At 43.2% G+C, this 13806-nt stretch overlaps 1 protein-coding gene across 3 annotated transcripts in view; it reads right to left on the bottom strand.

Annotated features, from left to right (window-relative positions):
* ATP6V1A (ATPase H+ transporting V1 subunit A) overlaps positions 1–13806 on the bottom strand; it is a 176318-nt gene that overhangs the window by 153918 nt on the left and 8594 nt on the right. For all 3 annotated transcript variants that reach the window (XM_033941981.1, XM_033941978.1, XM_033941979.1), the window contains exon 2: positions 8019–8065. The gene's annotated coding sequence lies outside the window, so the exon portion shown is untranslated. The remainder of the gene's footprint in view (positions 1–8018; positions 8066–13806) is intronic.

The raw sequence follows: 13806 nt of genomic DNA, 5'->3' as shown, positions 1-13806 counted from the left end.
ATCTAAAACTGTTTTTTGTAGGATAACAAAATTTCTGATAAATTTGAATACATTTAATCATCATGGGATTATGTTAATGGTCATGGTTAGACTTTTCTTAGACTTTAGTCTAATACAGGGGTGTCCAACCTTTTGGCTTCCCTGGGCCGCATTGGACGAAAAAAAAATTTCTGGGGCTGCACAAACGCTAACACTAGCTGATGAGCAAAAAAAAGGTTGAGCAGGTAACAAATTTGCAATCACTAATAGAGAAGATGTACGTATCTAATAATAAACCTTCATTAAAGGGACATTGTGGAAAGGAACCCAAAAAAGCAGTAATACTTACCCTGATTGAGTGATCCTCCACATGACAGTGCTGACAGTGGGAGCAGCCACAGGCTTCTGCATCCCCACTCTGATGAGTGGGGATGCGCGCTCCTGGTTTTCCCATTCACTTCTATTACAGCTATGGTGAGCCTCTTCAGAGGTGAGCCTCATCAGAGCGGGGATGCTGAATCAGCTGTCAGCAGCGTATGTGGAGGATCGTCCAGTCCGGGTAAATATTACTGCTTATTTGAGCCTCCTACTTTGAGCTTAGGCTCCCTCAAAATGAACATCTCCCCTGTTGTAGGTAGTAGGGGTCCCCAAGCCTCACCAACTGGCAGCCAACCGATGGCCACCTCTTCCCCCAAGTCTCCTAAGTATGCCTAACAGTCTACACTCGAACCTTCGTTTGGCAAAAGAGAGAAAGCAGGGACTGCCCCAAGCTCCTTAGAAGCAGATGCAGGCTGACTGATAGGTACCACCAGGGATTGGCCTGTTAGCTGCAGACCTAAGTCTGTGTGTTCTACATGCAGGCAAAGCTGAAGAATCGCTCCAAGCACAAGTAGATCTTGAAAAAGGATGAAAAACACCAAATAAAATAATAAAAAGGAGAGAGCAGATCAAGCACATTCCCGCTGGCATGCATGCAAAAGGGAAAAACTATAGGTGGCACCAGAGAGCACAGAGAAGTAGAGCAGAGTCACAAAAAATCCAGAATGGATTCCTTCTGCATATGGCATGTGACCATTGTTGCACAATCCACTTGTCTAGAATGCACCTATTGCACTGGAAATCCATTTATATCTATATCTCACACTATCTCCAAATCTGAGGGTTACAACACCCATACACAATAAAACAGTTTCACAAACACAGACGCTTAAAAAAATAATCTAACATAGCTAAAAGAAAAAAATAATCATATTTGACATCTGAATATACTGTTTTAAGTATACTATCACTATAAACAACAAAAAGGGGAAAAAAGTGGTCCACAATAAATGATATTTTCCAATATAACCACACATTGCAGAACCAATTAGAACAACTAATCAAAATGAACTCTTACTATGAAGGAGGAAAAAGACTTCAGTAAGTGAGGCAAACCATAAACTTCAAGTGATGAGATGGGGTTGAGCGAGGAGTTGGGCAGGAAGCAAAACTAGTCGTTCCAAATTAGTCATTCCAAAAAGTTGGCACCAGCTTGCTGAAAATGCTGCAAAATCAACTTGGAAGAGTCCACACGACGTCGTTTCTTGTCAGCATTCAAACATTTGGGTACCCACTTAGCTGACAGCTTCTGCATACTCAGTTGCTCATGGATTATATATCCAACACATTCCCTGGATATCTGCAATTTTTAGCCTATATTCTTTGATCTGCCCAAATCAGGTCATGGACGTGGTCAACAATTTCATGAGTTGACACTGTTTGAGGCTTCACAGATTTACTGCATCTTCAGTCTCAAAATCTCCACGCTGAAAGTTTGCATGTCACTTATTCACTGTGGAGTATGATGGCAATTTGTCACTCAGTGTTTGCATCACACATTTATGGATTTTCTTTGGAGTTTTCTTCTGCAGGAATAAAACTTCATGATGGCTTGGAGTTCCACACTTTTCAATCAATGATCTCAAACGATGTCAAAACATAGCATTATGATTCTGCAAATTGACACTTTACAAAATAAAATAACACTCTTCAGCTCCAGTGGCAAAATGATGCTCAGAATTTAGAAAGTTGGTTGGGCTGAGAACTTTTCAGCACCACATTGCACTATACTTAATATTTATGAGAGTTTGAATCAGGCCAGAAGACTTCTAACTTCTAAATGAGTTGCAAGGAATGTTTGCAGTTGTATACATCCACCATTTAGCCAGTTTTCAAAGAGAACCAGCACACTCATGCAGTTGAAAGTGCTAAAATGGAGATGTTCATCTTTCTGCCTAAACCCACCTCCCCACTTCCCCAGCTCTCCGTCTCTGTGAACAACACTCTCATCCTCCCTGTCTTGTCTGCTAACAATCTCAAGAGTCATTTTTTACTTCTCTCTCTCCTTCTCCACCCATTATACAACATATTGCTAAAACATGCCGCTTCTTCCAAAATCTGACCCTTCCTTCTGAGCACACTACCAAAGCTCTTATCCACACCCTCATCACCTCACACTTAGATTACTTGAACTCGCTACTCTCAGATCTTCAGCTCAGCCATCTTTCTCCCCTTCTAATCCGTCCAGAATTCCGCTGCACAATTCATATTCCGTGACAGCCGCTATACTCATATTACCCCTCTCCTAAAGTCAGTTCATTGGCTTCCCATCCATTTCCGAATACAATTCAGACTCCTCTTACTGACCTACAAATGCATTCACTCAGTTGCTCCTCACTACCTCTTTTATCTCCCCCTTTGTTCCCCCTTGCAAGCTCCGGTCAACTTCTAACTGTGCCCTTCTCCTCCTCTGCCAACTCCAGACTCCGTTCCTTCTATCTTGCTGTGCCATATGCCTGGAACAAACTGCCCGAATTCCTAAGACGGGCTCCATCTCTGGCAGTGTTCAAATCCAAGTTAAAAACAAACCTCTTCAAGTGCTTTTATCTCCTAACTCCTCTCACCTTGGGTTCTGCAACCCCAACTCTATAGGTTATGTCTGTCTTTTCATATTAGATTGTAAGCTATTCCAAGCAGGGACAGTCTATTAAATGTCACAAAGTACAGTGCTGTGTATACCTTTCAGTACTATAGAACTGCTAAATAGTAGTAGTAGTGGTGGTGATGGTGGTGGTGGTGGTGGTAGATGGGGTGTGCTGCACTGCCAAGGACCTGAACTATCAAGAAGAAACTGTGTACTATCAGCAGAGACCACAAAGCATGCCAGTAGTAGTGCTGGGGCTGCGCTCCTCATGAGGAGACATATGCACATTCAACAAGTAAAGAGAGCCACACGACATGCCCTGAGACTGGGAAATGCTACAGATCCCAAAATGGAGCAACATGCCATCCCACAGAACAGTCAGAATCCACCCCTTTAGACTGGACTGTGTGCGAGGAGCTCCCTACAACCAAACACAACCCGACATTCAAGTTGGAGAAGAACATATCTTAGCTGTGCTCCACCAATGAAAAGGCAGGCAATTGCCACACCCCAGAGGTGACTCTGCTCTCTACACCAAGAAATTGTTGAAAAGACACCTGTTCTGTAAGATGAAATATATGGTATGAGTTTGGCTGAGGGGGTAGGAGTGATGACTGTTGAGGGCCGAGTGCTGGTCACGGAGGTTTTCAATGGTCTAGTTTGTCTCATTTGGCATAAAGATGGTTTTTATTGAGGCATCTTGTGTGGCTTATGTATTTTTACATTTTGATGTAGGATAGGATTGGTTAGTATGTTTTATGCAGTCTGATTTTATATGTATGTATGTATGTAGTTGTTATAGTGTTGGTCTTGATGTGTTTTTGTACGATAAATGTTACGTTTTATTTTGTATGTTAACATGTAACTCACCCTGGATAAGGGTGGGCGATGAATAAACAAACAAAGGTGGCACTACACTCACCAGCCAGCAATGGTGCCACTTCCTAGAAACACAAACCATGCAGAGACAGAGCAATAACCGAAAACCCAAAAGGGTGGGCACATCAAGCTGCATTCTATACCCAGAGAAGGGTGGGAGTAGAACTGCCAACAAGGGAGATCCTAGTCAGTGCCTGGAAAAGGACTGTACCTCAAGCAGTCCAAATGCAACCTGAAATGAGGACACTGGCATCTGGGAAGGCACACACTAAAGCTGCCAGGGCTTGCATGTCTTAGAGCTGGACTGGCAATTTGGTGCTGTCCTAACCCTAAGAATGCTCATCCTGAAGAACCATGGATGCCCTGCACCAGGACTCCACCCAGCAACTCAAAGTATTGCAAGAGTAGCTGTTCAGATAGGGAGCAAGGCCCTTCCTGAGGACAGAGAGCGCACCCTTCTAGAAAGACAGCCATCTGGTAAAGGGGTACCATCATTCTGCTTTTGCATTGGATTGCCTTGCTACTTCATTTAAGACAGGAGCTCCAAGAATAACCTTCAAAATTGGTCTGAAAACTTGCTTTATCCAGAGGCTGGGTGTTGCTTTGAATAGTCTCTGTTTTGCCTGTTAGGGAGTTGATTTTTTTTAAAGAAATTATACTCTACTTTGATATTCCTTTGCTCAAAAGGTAGTTAAGCAACAAACTAATATCCCCTTCCCCCCCCCCCCACACACAATACTGTTAGTATTAAATAACTAAGCAGCCCTTTGACTGATGCTTAGCACTAGTGCTGCCTGATTCAGGAAAAAAAAATTGATTCGATTCAGCCTATTGAATTGGTTTTTCGATTCGATTCGATTTTCCTGCCCAATTGGGTGTTTGTTTGTTTTTTTTCAAACATCCTGGTAGGTTTATTTTATAGCCTCTTCACCCCCTTTGCCTTCTCCTAACCACACTGGTGCTGTGATGTAAACAAAATAAACAAACAAAAAAGATTTCTCTCTCTGTTAAATCCTAACTCACGTTCGCGGTCTAACACCAGCTCTGGCAGGATACACGTTTCAAATCTGACATATTGTAATCACAAAACAGAAAATAAAATTAGTTTTTCTACCTTTTGTTGTCTGGTCATTATTCAAATCTTGTTGGTTCCAGGCTCTGGTTGTCTTCTGATAACTTGCTTGCCAGGGTCTCCTTCTTTCTCTGTGCTAACCATCCATCTGCCATCTCTGTCCTCCCCTTCCGTTTCACTTCCTTCCCCCGGAGGTCTGGCATCTTTCTTTTTTTTTCGTCTCCATCCACATATCCACCTTTTCTTAACTACCCTTTCATCCAGCATCTCTCCCTCCTTCCCCACCACCCCAGGGTCCACCATCTCTCCCTTTCTTTTCCCAACTACCCTCCTATCCAGTATCTCTATCCCCCCGCCTCACCATCCCTTGCGTCCAACTTCTCTCCCTTTCTGTTCCTTCTTTCCCTAAATCCTATTGTCCATCATCTCTCTCCCTCTCCTCTATTTTTAGACCATTATGTCTTCCCCCAAAGTCCAGCATATGCATGTTTCTTTGAACCCCCCTTCCCTCCCTCCATGTACTTCTACACCAGGGCCCCCCTCCCCTGAAGGTCTGTCCCCCCTGAAGGCCTGCACCTCCCCCTGAAGGCCTGTCCCCCCCTTTAAAGGCCTGTCCCTCCTTAAAGGCCTGTCCCCATCTTAAAGGCCTATGCCACCATCCCTGGCCTGTCCCCACTATGAAGGCCTGTCCCCCTCTTGAAGGCCTGTCCCCCTCCTTAAAGGTATGTCCCCCCCAAAGGCCTGTTCCCCCTCCTTAAAGGCCTATGCCACCATCCCTGGCCTGTTCCCGCTTTGAAGGCCTGTCCCCCCCTTGAAGGCTTGTCATCCCCCCTTAAAGGCCTGTCCTCCCTGAAGGCCTATGCCACCATCCCTGGCCTGTCCCCGCCTTGAAGGCCAGTCCCCCCCCTTAAAGGCCTGTCCCCCCCCCTTAAAGGCCTGTCCCACCATCCCTGGCCTGTCCCCCCTTTGAAGGCCTGTTCCCCCCCCCTTAAAGGCCTGTTCCCCCCCTTAAAGGCCTGTTCCCCCCTTAAAGGCCTGTTCCCCCCCTTAAAGGCCTGTTCCCCCCCCTTAAAGGCCTGTTCCCCCCCTTAAAGGCCTGTTCCCCCCCCTTAAAGGCCTGCACCCCCCTCAAGGCCTGTCCCACCCCCCACTCCGAAGGCCTCCGTGTTCCCTCCGAAGGCCTCCCTGCACCGTTTACCTTCTAGTTGCAGTCCACCCCTCCTCTGACATCAGAGGCAGGATCGCGGTGGAGGAAACAGCTAAAAGCAGTTTGCAAAGATGCTATAACTGCGATCTTCTGTGCAGGCTGCAACTAGAAGGTAAACGGTGCGGGGAGGCCAGGGGGGAGGCTGGACGCCAGGGTGGGAAACTGGACAGCAGCACAGCAGCACTTCCCAACTGACCCTCCCTCCTCACTCTCTAAAGCAGGTGCGGCGGCGAGGGGGGAGGGTCCGAATCAGGAAGCTGATTTTTTTATTTTATTTTAAATCGATTCGAATTGATTCACCCGAAGTGAATCGGTGAACCGATTCAAATCGTGAATTGGGCAGTACTACTTAGAACATGCTAACAGAGTTGGCAAGCACTAAATGCTAGGAAGCCCATTTTATGTCTGTGGACTTCTTGGCATTTAACATGTGCTAACAGAGTTGGCATACATTAAGCTTTAGTAAAAAGGCCCCTAAAGCTCTAAATTTAATTGGACAATATCCACTTCCATTTTTTTGATTTTACGAGGGTCATTTCATAAATAATGCACAAGTTGGCAACATTGGGGAGTGGATGATGCAATTGCAGTAAACCTTGTTTCACTTTCACATCAGTGCTTGAAGCAGCAGGACATGTGCTTAGGAGCTCTGTAATGTACATAGTGTGGCTGTGACAAGTGTGGGAGGCTGCAGGTGTCTTGTTGACGATCAGAAGTCATACATTAAGATTGAAACGCTACGTGGCAAAAACCCAACAGAAATCCACAGTGCATTACGTGAAGTTTGTGGTGAGTTAACAGTGGACCATAGTACAGTTTCTTGGTGGGCAGCTCATTTTCGAAGTGGTTGTTTGAACATAGATGATGATGCAAGACCAGGAAGGCCAAAATCAACAACCAATGAACGATGTGTGAAACTGGTGGCTGAAGCTCTTGAACAAGATCGTTGTGCAACATGTGAGGAACTTTCTGAAACCACAGGGATTCCACCGATATCAGTATACCGAATTCTGACAAATGATTTAAAAAAGAGAAAATTTTCTGCACGATGGGTCCCCCACTTCTTGACTGCTGAACAGCAGCTGAGACGCCTGAACAATGCAACTGTGCTGAAATAAAGATTCGACGTTGAAGGTCAGACATTCTTGAATCACAATGCTGCTATTGATGAAACATGGGTCAGAGACTGAGCCGGAGCTGAAATCACATTCCAACAAGTGTAGAGCTCCATCTTCCCCACGACCAAAAAAATTCCGACGAGCTCAACCAAAAGTCAAACAAATGATGACTTTTGCTTATGATCATGAAGGCATCATCATCACAGACAAAGTTCCATGTGGAAGAAGTGTCACAGCAGTGTATTATTGTGATTTTTTGCAAAATGCACAAAACCCGACCTCAGTTGCTCTTGGCTGGGCCACTCATTTTTCATGACAACGCTTGCCCGCACACAAGGAATGTCGTCATTGAAAAACTACGCGAATACGGCTGGGAGGTGTTATCTCATGCTCCCTACAGTCCAGACATGTGTTCACCAGACTTCGACCTTTTTCCAAAGTTGAAACAACCTATGTGTGGACATCATTTTGCATCTCTGAAAGAGCTTTCTTCCGCTGTTACCCGAGCCATTCGGCAACTGAATAAAAACGGTGTCTTGGATGGAATAATGAAGCTTCCCAGATGTTGGGACTCGGTCATTGCAAAGCAGGGAGACTATATTGAAGAATTGTAAAGAAATACTTGAACCCCCCCCCCAAAAAAAAAACCAAAAACATGTAAATTAAAAAAAATAAATGCCTTATTTATGAAATGACCCTCGTAGAAATAGAAATTAATGATATGCTTGTTTACTAAATGCATACAAAATAAAACTTTCCATAATCTGTCCATGATCAAATGATTAGATTTTAATTACTTACTGGTAAATAGTGGGAAGTGCTGTTATGATAAATCCGGCCACTCAGTCCTGCAAAAAAAGAAAACATGATTTGTCATAACCCAGAGAATGTCAAAGAAAAATTAGTTGTTCTTTTTTTCTCCCTCTTCCTACTACTGTCTTTGCCAATAACACCAAAAGCAATATTCATGGTGTCAGTATTCCCCTTAAAGATGCTATCAAAATGCTTGGGAGTTGTCCTTGATAACACACTTATTTCGCAAACAAATCATTATAGTCATTAGGAGCTTTCTTATTTTTATTTGCAATATTTATACACTCAAACCTAACAATCCTAAGTGGTTTACAGCAATAAACATCTATAGTGGATTAAAAACTGGTTGGCAGATAGGAAACAGAGAGTGGGGGTAAATGGATAATACTCAGACTGGAAAAGAGTCACAAGTGGAGTGCCCCAGGGTTTGGTGCTTGGACCCATGCTCTTCAACATATTTATAAACGACCTGGAAATTGGTACGATGAGTGAGGTGATTAAATTTTCACACGATACAAAGTTATTCAGAGTAGTGAAGGCACAGGATTGTGAAGACCTGCAACGTGACATAAACACGCTCGAGAAATGGGCCGTGACATGGCAAATGAGGTTTAACATGGATAAGTCTCTCGAAACTACGACAGGAACTCATGGCACCCATTTTGGATGAGTGATCTGCACGGGGCAGGGGCATAGGAAGATCACTCCTGCCCCGAAAGACCGCTAGACCACCAAGTAAGGTCCGGGAGGCAGGTGGGGGGTGATGCTGGTTTTAGGATATCGCGAATAATCGAAATTGTGAGCCCTAAAACTGCAAATCGGGAGGGGAAAATGTATATAGCTTTTTGGTTAACCTGCCAAAAGGCCATTACAATAATCAATTGGGAAAACAATACTTTGACCAATTAACCAAAAATTAGTTTCATTCAAAAAAAAATTCTTATTCAGCTATCAGCCTCAGCTTATGAAAAACTGAGCTAATTATTTGAGAAACCTTATGTTTCACAGATAATGTGTAATCCATTATTACCCCAAGATTTCTCATTTTCTCTATTATTGGAATTTAAATGTCATCAATCTTAAAATTGTCTGGAACATCAGAAGGTTTAGAATCAGCCAAGTTACAAGATCTGATTTTAGCCATATTTATTTGTAATTGGTTACCCCTCATCCATTGAACAGTCACCGATAAATACATCCACAGTGCTTTTAAGGTATCTTCAACAGATTTATTTGTTCTTATAAGAAATTGTATATCATCTGCATAAATTCTGAAATTAAGTCCAAGACTGTATAATATTTTACACAGTTTATAAAGTGTACAGAAAGGTAATAAAAATATGTTAAAACAGAACAGCCTTGATGCAGATACGCTCAATTTACTCAGTGCTTGAACATTAATCCCTTAGGATCATTCTCCTGGCCTTTCTATCTCTAAACTGGATTATTGTAATTCCCTTTACCATGGACTGTAAGTCAATCAAGTTAGAGAATGGCATGGTGACCGTTTACTGCGGTAAACTGTGGTCACCGCAGTAAATCCGCAGGAATGAAGACATTTGCAACTGGTTTACCACATGGGAGCGGTGAAAAGTCTTGCTCCTGTGGTATAAAAATTGCACCCATGTCAGACTCGGCATCTCCTCCCCAGTTCCTCTTGCACCTATTTTACCTTCAGGAGCCAGTCATGCCATGATGAAGACAGAAGGAACCCAAAACCAAAGCCTGAGACTAATATGATTTGAAGAATAAAATTACCAGACAACAAAAGGTTGAAAAAAATAAATTTATTTTATATTTTGCGATTAGAATATTTCAGTTTTGAAATATGTATCCTGCTAGAGCTGGTATTAGATATAACTAGGGACCACAAAGCCCAGGCTGTGCTTCTTTAGCTTCCAGCTGGTTTAGGGCTCACTCTCTCTGACCAGGTGGCAGTTGCCCTAGTTACTCTCCCCTAACACTATTCCTGCCATGTGTGACTGAAGTATTCTGTTAGCTTGATTTTTCTGTGTAGCATTCTGTAGTAATTTGGTTTGTTCAGTTTTCACAATAGTGGAGGGGATATTTGTGAAAGGGAGGGGAGACAGGAGTTTTGTTGATCCTTGCTCTGTATTATTTGTGTTTATAAAAAAGACAATTGTACAGAATATTGTCTCTTTTTATACTTTAATAAAATAAGTTCAGTATAAAATCATAACTATTTGAGGCTTCTGTGGATGGGATCTAACAGTTTGCAGGGTGGGGACAGGGACCGAGCTTGCAGTGTGGGGACGAGGCAGGGACGGTGATAAATTTTTTCCCTGCGTCATTCTCTAAATCAAATTCAAAGGCTACAACTGGTGCAAAATACAGCCATTAAACTTTACTATTCAGGAATAAATGGTATGAGGCACCATGCACAGCAATCTTTTACTATTTACATATTTACCAATGCATAGCATGCGCTAATGGACATTAGCATGTGCTACATGCTGTGTCCCCCATTTTATGCCTATGGGCCATGTGGCACTTAGCGAACTAAGTTTCAGTAAAAGAACCTTTTAGTATAACTTTAAAAAATAAAACTTGTTACTGTCCTCATTCTGAAATATGCTTTAATATTTGTTTGTAGGTCCCTTTTTTTAATCAGTGTAAATAGCAAGGTTCATGTGACCCCCCTGTTTCTCTAGTATCACCCTGCCTCCACATTTTGATCAGCTTGATGCTTGCATACCTCTGTAACAGGGGAGGAGTGGTCTAGTGGTTTGAACTAGAGAATGACACGGTGACAAAATTCATCACCGTTCCCGTCCCCGCGGATAACCGCGGGAAATAATCCCATGTCATTTTCTAGTGTCTATTTCAATCTCAATCCTTGTACACCAGCATTCTTCAAAGCAAAGCTTGCGGGTCAGTGGTTGTGGCCATTCATACTCTGATTCTTCCCTCTCTCCTTAAAGAATGACATGAAGATGGTTTCCCGCGGTTATCCGCGGGGATGGGAACGGTGATGAATTTTGTCACCGTGTCATTCTCTAGTTTGAACTGCTGCCTCAGCACCCTGAAATTGTGAATTTGTTCCCAGCCTGCTCTCTGTGACTCTGGGCAAGTCATCTAACCTTGCCCCAGGTACCTGCAGATCATGAGCCTTTCGGGACAGATAGGGAAAATACTTAAGAGTACCTGATTATTATTACTGTAAACTGTTTTGGGTGAATCTCTCCACAAAAAAGGTGGCTAATAAATCCAAATACAGTATATAAATAAGAACATAAGAATAGCCTTACTGTGTCAGGCCAATAGTTCATCTAGCCCAGTATCCTGTCTTCATGGTGGCCAATCCAGGTCACAAAGTACTTAGCAAAACCCAAATAGTAGCAACATTCCATGCTGCGAGGCATCCCACATCATCTACATTTTTGTTTATGCTCTCATTTGCTATTCAGGAATAATATTTGACATCAGATATCAAGTCTTCTTTTCTCGATGATCAGTTCCTTTCTTTTGATTTTTGGGGTTTTACTTTCCTCTTACATCCATGCTTCCCCTAAGATCCCCCTTGACCATTCTCTGCCAATTCTGGTAACCAAGGGCCATTGACCACTTGCTATTACTCCCTTCCAACATCTCCAGGCACCTCCATTCTCTTACAGGAATTATCTTAGAAAAATAAATCGAAATAGGGTCCCAACTTTCTCATATCTATTTTGATACTTCTTAATTGTACATCTATCAAATCTAAAACCTCGTAAAAAAAAAAAAATTTAATAGTATCCACTCGTTCACATTGTCTTTGCCTAATGGAAACATAACTCCGTCCGGATGAGGAAAATATCCACCACCAATAACCTAGAAAAACACTAATAAGACTGCCCACTTCTTTAGGATTTGTATTTAAATTTAAATGACACCAATAACTATATAAATAAGTATATCTTTGTGTGGGGATGAAAAAACTGGGAAACTGAAATTTGGCACCTACTGTCAGATGGAGAAGCCAAAGCCAGGAAAATGAGGAGAATCAGTGGCCTCCAGCTAAGAGGACCAGTGATAGACCAAGGCTGAAAAGCATAGCAGGGGAGGGGGATTGAATCCAGAAGCAAGCAATAGTTGTTCTGTAGCAGCACTGGAACAGAGACAAGCACTAAGGATCCCGGGACCCTCCTAGAAGGAAAAGCAAGATACTGTGGCATGGTGATGCAGTGGCAGTCCTAGACTGAGAAGGAGAGGGGGGGCTGCAAAACAAGTTAGTTTATTGGGTATTTGATATACAGCATTTCAAACATCAATCAAAGCGGTTTACAATTCATATGGTTAAACAAGAAAATAATCTACATAAATGCATTATAAATAAATAAAATCATTAAACATCTCTTCCCATTCCAATGCCTACAAATTGTGGCTACTTCTCAAGTTTACTTAAAAATTATTCATCTCCAACTTTTTGTTCTGTATTGACCATTCTTACATATAAGATTGTTTCTCTTTGTCTCTGTTTTGTTGTCAATTTCCTAAGTACTGTGTAATTTGAGTCTGACAAATATGCATGGCTAATATTACGATTTGGGACAATTCTGGAATGGCCTTAGCAATAGATTTTTTCAGGCAATAAGGATGAAGCCCACAAGCCTGACACACTCAGTCCCACACAAATTTATTTCCATCTTGAGTGGAAAACATTACCTATTATTCAGTGAAAAATCTTCAGTTTTTCCTAGTTAGGGAAAAACAATTCAGTTGTCACAAGCTAACAAAAAAAAATTATGTTGTTTTTTTCCCATTTCCCCAAACACTGAATTTGTGCTTCTTGGACATTGTAGGCTTTTCTGATTCATATCTTATGACCACAACTGGGAGGGCCGTATTTAAAGTTCAAATAAGGAAAAATCAGAATTCAGTTCATTCCATCTGCTGATAATAAAGCAGTGCAAGTAAATCAATCCTTTTGTGTATCACTAATAATAAAACCCTAAGCGCGCATGCGCACTCCTACCTGCATGATCCGTGATCTGTAGCTCTGTCGCTTCGCATGCGCAGTAGAAGGAGTCAGTGGTGGTTTCTTCTGCGCATGCGGAGGCACCTTAAGCAGGGATGCACGGAGGTGACTCCCCCCTCCTGCCCTCACTCCATCTAACATAACGGTCTCAAACTTGCGGGCCCCCAGGTATTGTTCTGCGGCCCATGGGCTCTTACAGTCCCTTGCCGAAATTATTTTTAAGTTCAAAGCCACCACCGTGGCTCCTCTCACGAGCCGCACCTGTGTAGGAAGCCTCTCTGACATCATATCAGAGAGAAGGCTTCCGACGCAGGCGCGGACTGTGAGAGGAGCCTCAACAGCAGCTTTAAACTCAAAAATAATTTAGGCAAGGGACTGTAAGGGAGCCGGCCAGAAAAACAGAAATGCTGCGGCACAGGGAAGTGGAGGGAGAGGGAATGCTGCTGCACAGGAAAGTGGGGGTGGGGGGAGGGAAATGCTGCTGCTGTTGCTGAGGGAAGTGGGGGGGAGGAAATGCTGCTGTTGCACAGGGAAGGGGGAGAGAAATGCTGCTGCTGCACAGGGAAGGGGGGAGAGAGAAAGGGGGCCATGGAGCAAACTTGCTTTGCTTTGGGGGGGGGGTGCTGGAGGGCAGGGAGCAATCTTGGTTTGCTTTGGGGGAGGGAGACAGAAGGGGGCTATGGAGAAAGACAAAGAAAGGCAGGCAGGCAGGGGGGCCACGGAGAGAGAAAGAAAGACAGGCAGGCAGCGCACGAGAATGAAAGACAGTGGGCAGGGAGAGAGACAGAAAGAAAGACA

The sequence above is a fragment of the Geotrypetes seraphini genome, chromosome 4 (assembly GCF_902459505.1).
Source record: "Geotrypetes seraphini chromosome 4, aGeoSer1.1, whole genome shotgun sequence".
NCBI lineage: Eukaryota > Metazoa > Chordata > Amphibia > Gymnophiona > Dermophiidae > Geotrypetes > Geotrypetes seraphini.
The sequence above is the reverse complement of the archived record's forward strand: the minus strand, read 5'-3'. Positions and strand labels throughout refer to the sequence as shown.